This window comes from Cyprinodon variegatus, unplaced genomic scaffold (assembly GCF_000732505.1).
Source record: "Cyprinodon variegatus isolate N-32 unplaced genomic scaffold, C_variegatus-1.0 Scaffold952, whole genome shotgun sequence".
Taxonomy (NCBI): Eukaryota; Metazoa; Chordata; class Actinopteri; order Cyprinodontiformes; family Cyprinodontidae; genus Cyprinodon; species Cyprinodon variegatus.
In genome coordinates this window covers 284,855-293,420 of record NW_015151405.1, presented here as the reverse complement: position 1 = coordinate 293,420, position 8,566 = coordinate 284,855, and the positions used below count along the sequence as shown (strand labels likewise).

Below are 8,566 nucleotides of genomic sequence, written 5' to 3'. Positions count from 1 at the left end.
AGTAGAGATAATATGCAGTCACGGAAGTATCATTCAAAATTTTCTATTAGAATATAAACATATCCAAACATTCAAACATTATTCAAATTTTGTAAATTGATACATTTAATAATTGAACTTTATTGATCTCACATTGCAGATATGAACCTCCGCATTTAACCCATCCCCTTGGGGAGCAGTGGCCTGCCATTGTGGGGCTCCCTGTGAGAAGTGTGGGGTAAAGGTCTTTCTTCTGTCACGTTTGAGATAATCAATTTTATTTTAATATTGTTCAAGCATAATTTGAGGAAACACAAAAGCAACACAATGTTGAATTCATTTATTACAGAAAAATGTATTTATTTATTAAGTTTTTATTTTTTCAACTTTAATAGTCATTACACTGCCACAAGTACAGAGCAACAAAATTTGCTCTCTGCATTTCACCCATCCCCTTGGGGAGCAGTGGGCTGCCATTATGGGATGCCCAGCAGTGTGAGGTCAAGGGTCTTGCTCAGGGACCCAGAGTGGCATTCTGTAGGAGTGGGGCCCAAACTCAGAACCTTAGGATACCTAACTCTATGCCCTAACCACTAGGACGCCACTCCCTTTTTTATTTTATATTGTTCTTTATTGTCTTTTATTTTATACACGAACATTAATATATTAGACTTACACTCAAAAACTTAGACTTAGACTCAACTTTATTAATCTATTGGGATTACTCCTTCAGTGAAATTTTGGTTCTAGTAGCTAATATAGAGTACAAAGGACAGAGTTAGAGCAAAATGGCATTAAAGATTAAAATACATCAGACAATAATGTAAAATGTAAAAGTAATGTAAAATAATAATGTAAAAGAAAAAAGTCTATTAGAGCTGCGACATAACTAATCTTTTAAATGACAAATAGAGTAAAAAAGTAAATCAGCATAATGGAGTTCTAAAGTCTTTTGGACAGCTGACAAATAAATATGACTTGCACAACAACATTTTTTTGAAGTATCTTCAGGTCAGGAATTTTTGCTACTGATTTATTGAAGTGCAGTTATTATGTGCAGCCCCCACGGTCTACTATAGAGAATATGGCTGTTAACCATCATCAAAGTAGGGGCTTGCTTTCCAAATTTTATGATATTTTAATTGCAGCCTCAAAAGAAAGAAGCCTTTCATATTTACATGCCTGGAGATCTGATATGGAAACAGACATTTCAGTGGAATAACTCCTATTAACCTGCACAAAAAAAAAAAAAATTCAACACAAGATTTCGATTAGAACAGTAAGTGGTTTTTTTAGAAACTATATCACACAAGTGAAACTCCATCATTTGAACCCTAACATTTCTGATGATTGTATCAAATGTGGTAAAGAAAATGGGACGCTTTATCATTGCACGTGGCAGTATGTGGAACTTCAGAATATTTTGGGAATAAATTTGTATTGTAATTTCAGATTTGACTGAATGTAAAATGTCCATCGATGGTAAACTATGTGTACTGCACATTTTTCCAAATAGCTTCAAATGCAATACAAAGAACAAGAAGCATTTTTGTTTAAAACAAGTGAAATATGGATATATATATATATATATATATATATATATATATATAAAAACTTGCTACTTTACCCAGAAACCAAAGCTAAGTGATGTTTTTTATCGGTTCAATTTTTTTATTGGTAATTTTAAGCCAACACGCCACCTTACTTTGCAAAGCGGCTTTGCCTAAAAGCAATATTTAATTGGTGCATGTTTTTCTGTAAACACTTATTTATACAAGAAGGTGTTTTAAGGGCAAAATTCTGATTTCAAAGTGAAGAGAAGGAATTTATTTTTAATGAGCCTAAGAAAAATGAAATAAACCTAAGCTTTTTGGGTTATTTTGTCCATTTCTCTGCATATGTTTTACTTATACACACTTTCATAGACTGTCAGTCTTAGCTGTTTGTTCTGTGTTTCCATGTGTTTGATAAACCAAGAGCTGCGACTTGAGGAGGCAGCTACATTTGTGCATGCCCAGGGAGAAAGCCTCGGCTCCTGAAGCAGCTGGAAAGTTACACGAAGAAGGAGGTGCAGAGCTTAAGCCACACTTACAGGAACTGAAAGTGAAGGTGAGGGGTTTCTGTTCATGATAAAGATAACAGAGGAAATGTCTTACACTCTGCCTTGAACTCACATGTTATTGTGCTTTCCGCAATGGTGTGTAGTGTAGGCTTTCAGAACATACCGGCTGCTTCTTTCTGCCATCAAAATGGAATATTAGAACCCATTAGGTTGGTAATATAGTACATTTCATGTCATGATCCTATTGATTTTTGAGGAAAAATACAGGAACAAATGAGTAATTATCTGTTTGTTCATTTGTTAAGAATATATATTTTTAATCATTAAGGTAGATTGTATTTATGGGAGTGGCGGCCAAGTGGTTTGGGGCATTGAGCTTGGAATCCAGAGGTTTTGAGTTCAAGCCCCACCCCCACAGACTGCCGCTCTGGGTCCCTGAGCAAAGACCCTTAACCTCAGAATGCTCCCAGGGCGCCGCACAATGGCAGCCCACTGCTCCCCAAAAGGCATGGGTTAAATGCAAAGAAATACATTTTGTTGCTTTGTACCTGTGACAGTGTAATGACAATAAAGTTGAATTCTATTTTATTTCAATTGAATGTCTTATTACAGAGGAACTGTCAAAGCATTTTTGGCAAAGTTTGTGATTAAAAACCTTTATTCAAAGAAGAAAAAAAACATTTGAAAGTCCAAGTAAGAATAATTTTAACAAAGGACTGAAGTACGTATATCCTCTGTATATTTCCGTGTTATTTCTACAGAATGTGGGTGCTTTTCCTTTCTGCACTGTACTTTATTTTCACATTTCACATCGAATATTGAATATGTTCTTAACCACAAACATATCATAGATCTATAATAAATACCAGAAAGGACACAACTCAACTCAGAAAGGTAATTCCTACAATGAGGTAATCTAGCCAGTTGCATGGTGTTATCTATTTTGCTGAATTGTGATCTTCCAAGCATGTGGTGATAGTAGAAAGGAATAACTCACTTTTAATAAAAGAAAACCTCCAACAGAACCTGACCCAGTGTCCCGTCTGTCACTATGAAGTAGGCCATCTCGGTTTATTTGCATTACTTATCTGTTAAGCCATCCCAAGATCTGATGCCCCTATGGTTCCAGCTGTGACTGGTGGCTGAGAGAGGAACAGAATAAGGCTCAGATCTTGTGAAGGCAGAATCAGCAGCTGCTGGGGAACAGCAAACCCGTGATTGAGAGAGAGGAGGCTACATAAGTCATTGTGAATAACAAACATTAAAGTTTAGGGTGGATCAAAACTATCTTTGCTATCTGTTTCTCCTTTTTGTTTCCAGTCGGAGCTGTCCAACTTGTATCTGCAGCTCAGGAAGGAGTGTGATGCCCACAGGCTGTTGGTCTAGCAGCTCAGTGAGCTGAAAGGAGGTTCTGTTAAGATAGAGATCTCTGCAGAAAGAAACGCAGGTAGAGCTTCTGCTGTGAGACCATTATTCACCCAGAAGACTGAGAACATAATTTGAGGTGTGGATTTGATTCGACTTTCGCCATGCAAATGAAAGTGGGCATTATTTAAGGTAGAGAGAATTAAGAGTTAAGTTTTGTTCGTAATGGGTAGTTCTAACATTTTCCAGTCTGAAGGACAAAGCACTGAACATGCCGACAAAGTGGAAATAGAAAGATTTATTAGAGGTCAGCAAATTATTTCTGTATCTTTTCTAATTTTGCTTTACACATCATCCATACATTTTTTAAATCAAAGGTAATGCTTAGCTCAGCATTTACAGAATTATTTCTCAAAATTCATAAATCAGTGTATAAAATTGTACAACTTCTTTGTTTCCCATTTATTTAAACTATACTGTTATTGTAATCATTCAAAGTGATCAGGCTTTCGTTTTCAATAATTTTTTACACAGAGGGCGAGAGTGGTTATGGATTTTTTTTAAATAAAAAAAAACAATGCAATTATAGTTTAAATGGAGATGTTTTACTCCAGTTATCTTCATCTGATATCATAAATTATATGATGTGAAACATCAAACTGCAAAAAAACAAAAATAAATGCATATGGTAAAGCAGGTTAAGGCAATGCAAGACAAGTGTATTTTTATATCACAATTCACATGGACAATTCAAAGTGCTTTATGTGAATTAGATGATAAAATAGAAGAAAAATAAAATCAGAATAAAGAAAAATATTTTTTAAAAATGTGTAAAACAAATAAAATTATTGGACAACACTTAAACTAATAATACCCAGGCTTTCAGCACCTTTAGAGTCTTCTGGGAGTTTGTTCCAGATGAGTGGAATCATGGGAACTAAATGTTTGGTTCTAGATCTGGGTGTATAGAATAGACCTAAACTAGAACACCTGAGAGGTCTGGGAGGTTTATACACTGAAAACAAATCAGTTATGGATCAGCTGCAGCTGTCTGATGGATTTTTTTGGGCAAACTTATGAAAAATGGTAAATGGTAAATTCTAGTTTAGAGCTGTATTGTCCCTACAATCACATTCTTGTTTTTAGTTTTATTTTCCCAGCTGAAGACACTTTAAATTGACTTCCATCAGTTGAATATTGTGTTTGGCACATTTCTTGAGCCTCACAATAAAAGCTGTCTGCATCCTGAGGCAAACATCTAATTCACTATTCAGGTATATTACAACCAAAAGCCCTTGTTTTAATCAATTTTCATATTGACTGACTTTTCGTGCTTTTAACCATCCTGTAAATCATTAGCTAATGTGGTAATAATAAAAATGATAGTTTAAAACATCATTTTCTTTACGTATGTAGCCCCAGCCTGCTGAATTATTTGTTTATAATGAGTTTTCTGTTTTACAGATGAAGACCAGTGTGCTTTGAGGGCAAAGCCAGATCCGGTTAGACCAGCAGCAGGGTATCTGCCCTGGGGTTCAAATGTGTTTATACACACATTAGTATTTCATTACTTAATTTAAACTATACTGAAGATTCAAGCAGATATTAAATCCTGGTTTGAACATAAAGGATTCTAAGAAGCAGTTTTATGTTTAATTCTATGACTAGTTATTATTGATTTGTTTGTTTTAGCGTTTGTGATCATGTTTTTGAAACCTTGTGGGGACAATTTCCTGGGTGGGGGGGGATCAAAACTGATTGGCTGTAGCAATGACCTCCTCTCTGCAACTCTAACATGAAGCAGAACATTCTGAATCTTACATTTTGTTCCTCCCAAAATTGCATTTTTGTTTTAACTGTCCAGCATAACACAAACCCTGGAAAATAAATTCACAAAATCCCCAAATAATAACCATCAAACAGCCTTGGGCTATCCTTACTCTTTAACTGCAATGTAAATTAAAAGAACATAAACTGATTGCATTATTCATTTCATGGAAAACTTAAATATTTATATAATTGAGTTCTGTCTTGGTGAAGCATCTTCCTTCATCCTGACTGGCTGACAGCCCTGACTGAGCTTTCTGTCACAGATTAGTTTAAGAAAATGCTTCTGCTGCTACAAGCTCTTTAAAGAAATAAAAAATTAAATCTGCAGATGGTTTTTGTTTTGTTAAAAGGACTGTAAACTGAATTTTAAACTGGTCCATTATTTATGATTAATGCACAAGAAAGAATTAGATTAAAGTAATCCTTTGTTTGCCGGCTGGAACATTCCCAGAGTAACAGCAATAAGGTGATAACTAAATGAAAGTATAGACACAATAAGGAAACAATAGACTGTACAGCAGACAGGAGTAAATGTAAAGCAACTGAGTCTGTTAAAATTTTATTAGTTAAAGCAAATGTCAGAGTTTAAAGGTATAATGGAGGATTTTCATAAATATTTGCAAAAACCTGCCCTCTACTTAAAAAAAAAAAAAATGCACATGCACAACCCTGTACCTGCTCCCGAGAAGGAACATCTATTAAATACCTGTGAGAGCGTGCATGAGCCCATTTCCTAAAGGAGCACTTATTTTGATGATCCACCCAGAAAAATAACATCCTCCACTATACCTTTAATAATTTGTTATTGTGGATGTTTCTTTAAATAAATATAAATAATTTATTCAAAGAAAGCTGCAACAAACTGTCAATGGTCCTCTCTCATGGTTAATTTTGATTTTGATTTTAAGACTTTATTTGAAATATTACCCACTCAAATCCGTTCTCTAAACTGGCTCAAGAATACAGAGGGCAAATTAAGAATTTTAAGAAAATCTTTCCGTTTTGAGCCAATTTGTTTTTAGAAAAACACTGAGTGCAACATGGATGAAAACAGGGGGGTGGAAAATGTTGCAAACATTACTTTTCAGTCAAATGATGCAGACAAAACGGTTGATGTCAGTTATGCTTCAAGCTTTATTTCAGTTCTCATGTTATTTGCAAAACGAATGCTGTGAATTCCAGAGCTCTAAAAGTATATAATTGCTTATGCAGGACTCCTACTTAGTTCTATCTATATTGTTTTGTCTGAAATTTTATTTCAGGATAACCTGAGCTATCTGTACGCTTTATCCAAAAGTGTTAAGCCTACAATTTTAGAAGTAGTCTGCATCCCTGACTAAAACTGGTAGTTGGTTCCACAGGAGAGGATTCTGTTAACTAAAATATCTGCCTCCTATTCTACTTTTAAAAATTCTAGTAATGTCTTATAAACGTTTAACTGTTTCCAGACTAATAGGTGTGAATCAAGTTGATTATTTTAATGTTTTTCAGATTTTTCAATAATGTTTGAGAGTAGATTACATTTAGGAGACATCTTGATTGTACAGGTAGGCTACAGCAGTGATGAGGGCTGGATCTGTCTGGTGAATCTGAACCCACAAATATGTGTAATCAAAATTGACTACTAACTCAACTGCAGCCTTTTTTTTTTCTTTTTTACAGATTAGTAAAAAAAAAACACAAAACAGTTTATAATCTGTTTCTTCTGCTGTTAAAAAAAACCCAATTATCATAGGATGAAGGGAACCTGAAAATTTACAGAGTACGTTAGAATTAGCTTAAAGCTGTGTTACTACAATTAAAATATTTAAATTGTTTGAAAATATGTAAGACAATAAGAAATGTCACAGATCTGTAATGCGTGTTTGATCCAGCAGATGGCGGTAATAAAACACATTGGATATCAGCTGCCGAAAAAACCCAAAGGGTGCGATGAAGAAACACTACAATGACCATAATCCACCGCGGCGACAGCTGCGTCCTCGGTTGCGTGCCTTCGCTGTGCAGGAGACATTGCACTGTGCCATCGTGCAGCCGGCCTCGGCGTAAGTGAGAGGTAAGTTTGTATGATTTTTTTTTTAATCAAACGAGCCCTCATTTGAAGCACTGTAGAAAGACCTTTGTGAAAATAAAGAAAAATTACCTTATTTGGGTTTTTGAACTCATTAAGCGCAACTTAGCGGGCTGCTAACCTCTGGTGTAGCTAACGTCGGGCACGCCTATGTCTGGTAGCTGGTCTGTGAGCGCGGGCCCATAGGAGGTATCCGCACATAGAAGGGTCTGGGTATTTATAGAATCCAACCCTACTTAGTCTGTAAGCCAACGCCTTGAAAAAAACGTTTCCCGGGCAGCTAACGTTAGCAGGTGGGTGGGAAAGTCTGGACCAACTGACAAGTTTCCTCACAAGCTAGCAGCGGCTAGTTGGCTAACCTGAAGTGCCTAAATAAGAGGAGCTTTTACCATTCATTAGCACTGCTCCCTCATTTCACCCTTTGCTCTCCAGGAACTCAGGCTCTGCTGGTCCAATGCGTTTCTGTCCCACAGTGTGCTGCCTCGGCGGGTCATCTGCTCATGTTTAGCGCGCTCAGATTGTTCCAGCAACAACACGTGACCTGTCAGTTTGGTGCTCAGTTTTAAAATAAGTGGTTATATTTTAAACTCAATAAGAGATTGGTTTGATAATGAAGTACTCACTCCAAGTTTTGAGTACTACATTACAGTATTTATTTTTGCTCTTAATGAAAAGAAAAGAAGCATTTTTGATTTGTCACTCAGTGGATGAAGTCAGCTGTCCCAGAAATGACACACTTTACAAATTAAAATGTAGCTCGAGAACTAACACAAAATATAAAGGCAAGAAATAGATACAGAGTATGGATGTTAACATTTCTTTAATATCAGTTTTTCTTTTCAAAACATTACAAATCAATCATAGTATTGGCTTATTTGGTCCCTTTTCAAGGAGATAAAGGGGCAAATCTAGATGATGAATAAATGGATGACTATCAATAACATTTTGTTTTCTTTGAAATAAATTAATGAAATAATCAACTAATTTAGTAATCGATTATTCATTAACTGGAGTATTAAACATGCCTTAAGCTGACAGAGCAACCAACTTGGAGCAGGAAATATACCAAAATTGTAAAAAAAAAAGAAAGAAAGAAATATATATAAAATTTTTCATTTAAAATAAAAAAAATTGTTCTTGTCTGTTAATATGCTCTATCCAGAACTCCTCAAATGGAAAAGTTTTAGTTTTACTTGATTTAATTTCGTAAAAAGTCTTCTTTAAGGAACCTTTAGCTATTCGATTATTAATCGATTAAT

At 35.3% G+C, this 8,566-nt stretch overlaps 1 protein-coding gene across 1 annotated transcript in view; it reads left to right on the top strand.

The window, feature by feature from the left end:
- Positions 1-7,159: 7,159 nt before the first annotated feature.
- The window catches only part of nutf2 (nuclear transport factor 2), a 12,845-nt gene continuing 11,438 nt past the window's right edge, over positions 7,160-8,566 (top strand). The window contains exon 1 of the mRNA XM_015398685.1: positions 7,160-7,292. The gene's annotated coding sequence lies outside the window, so the exon portion shown is untranslated. The remainder of the gene's footprint in view (positions 7,293-8,566) is intronic.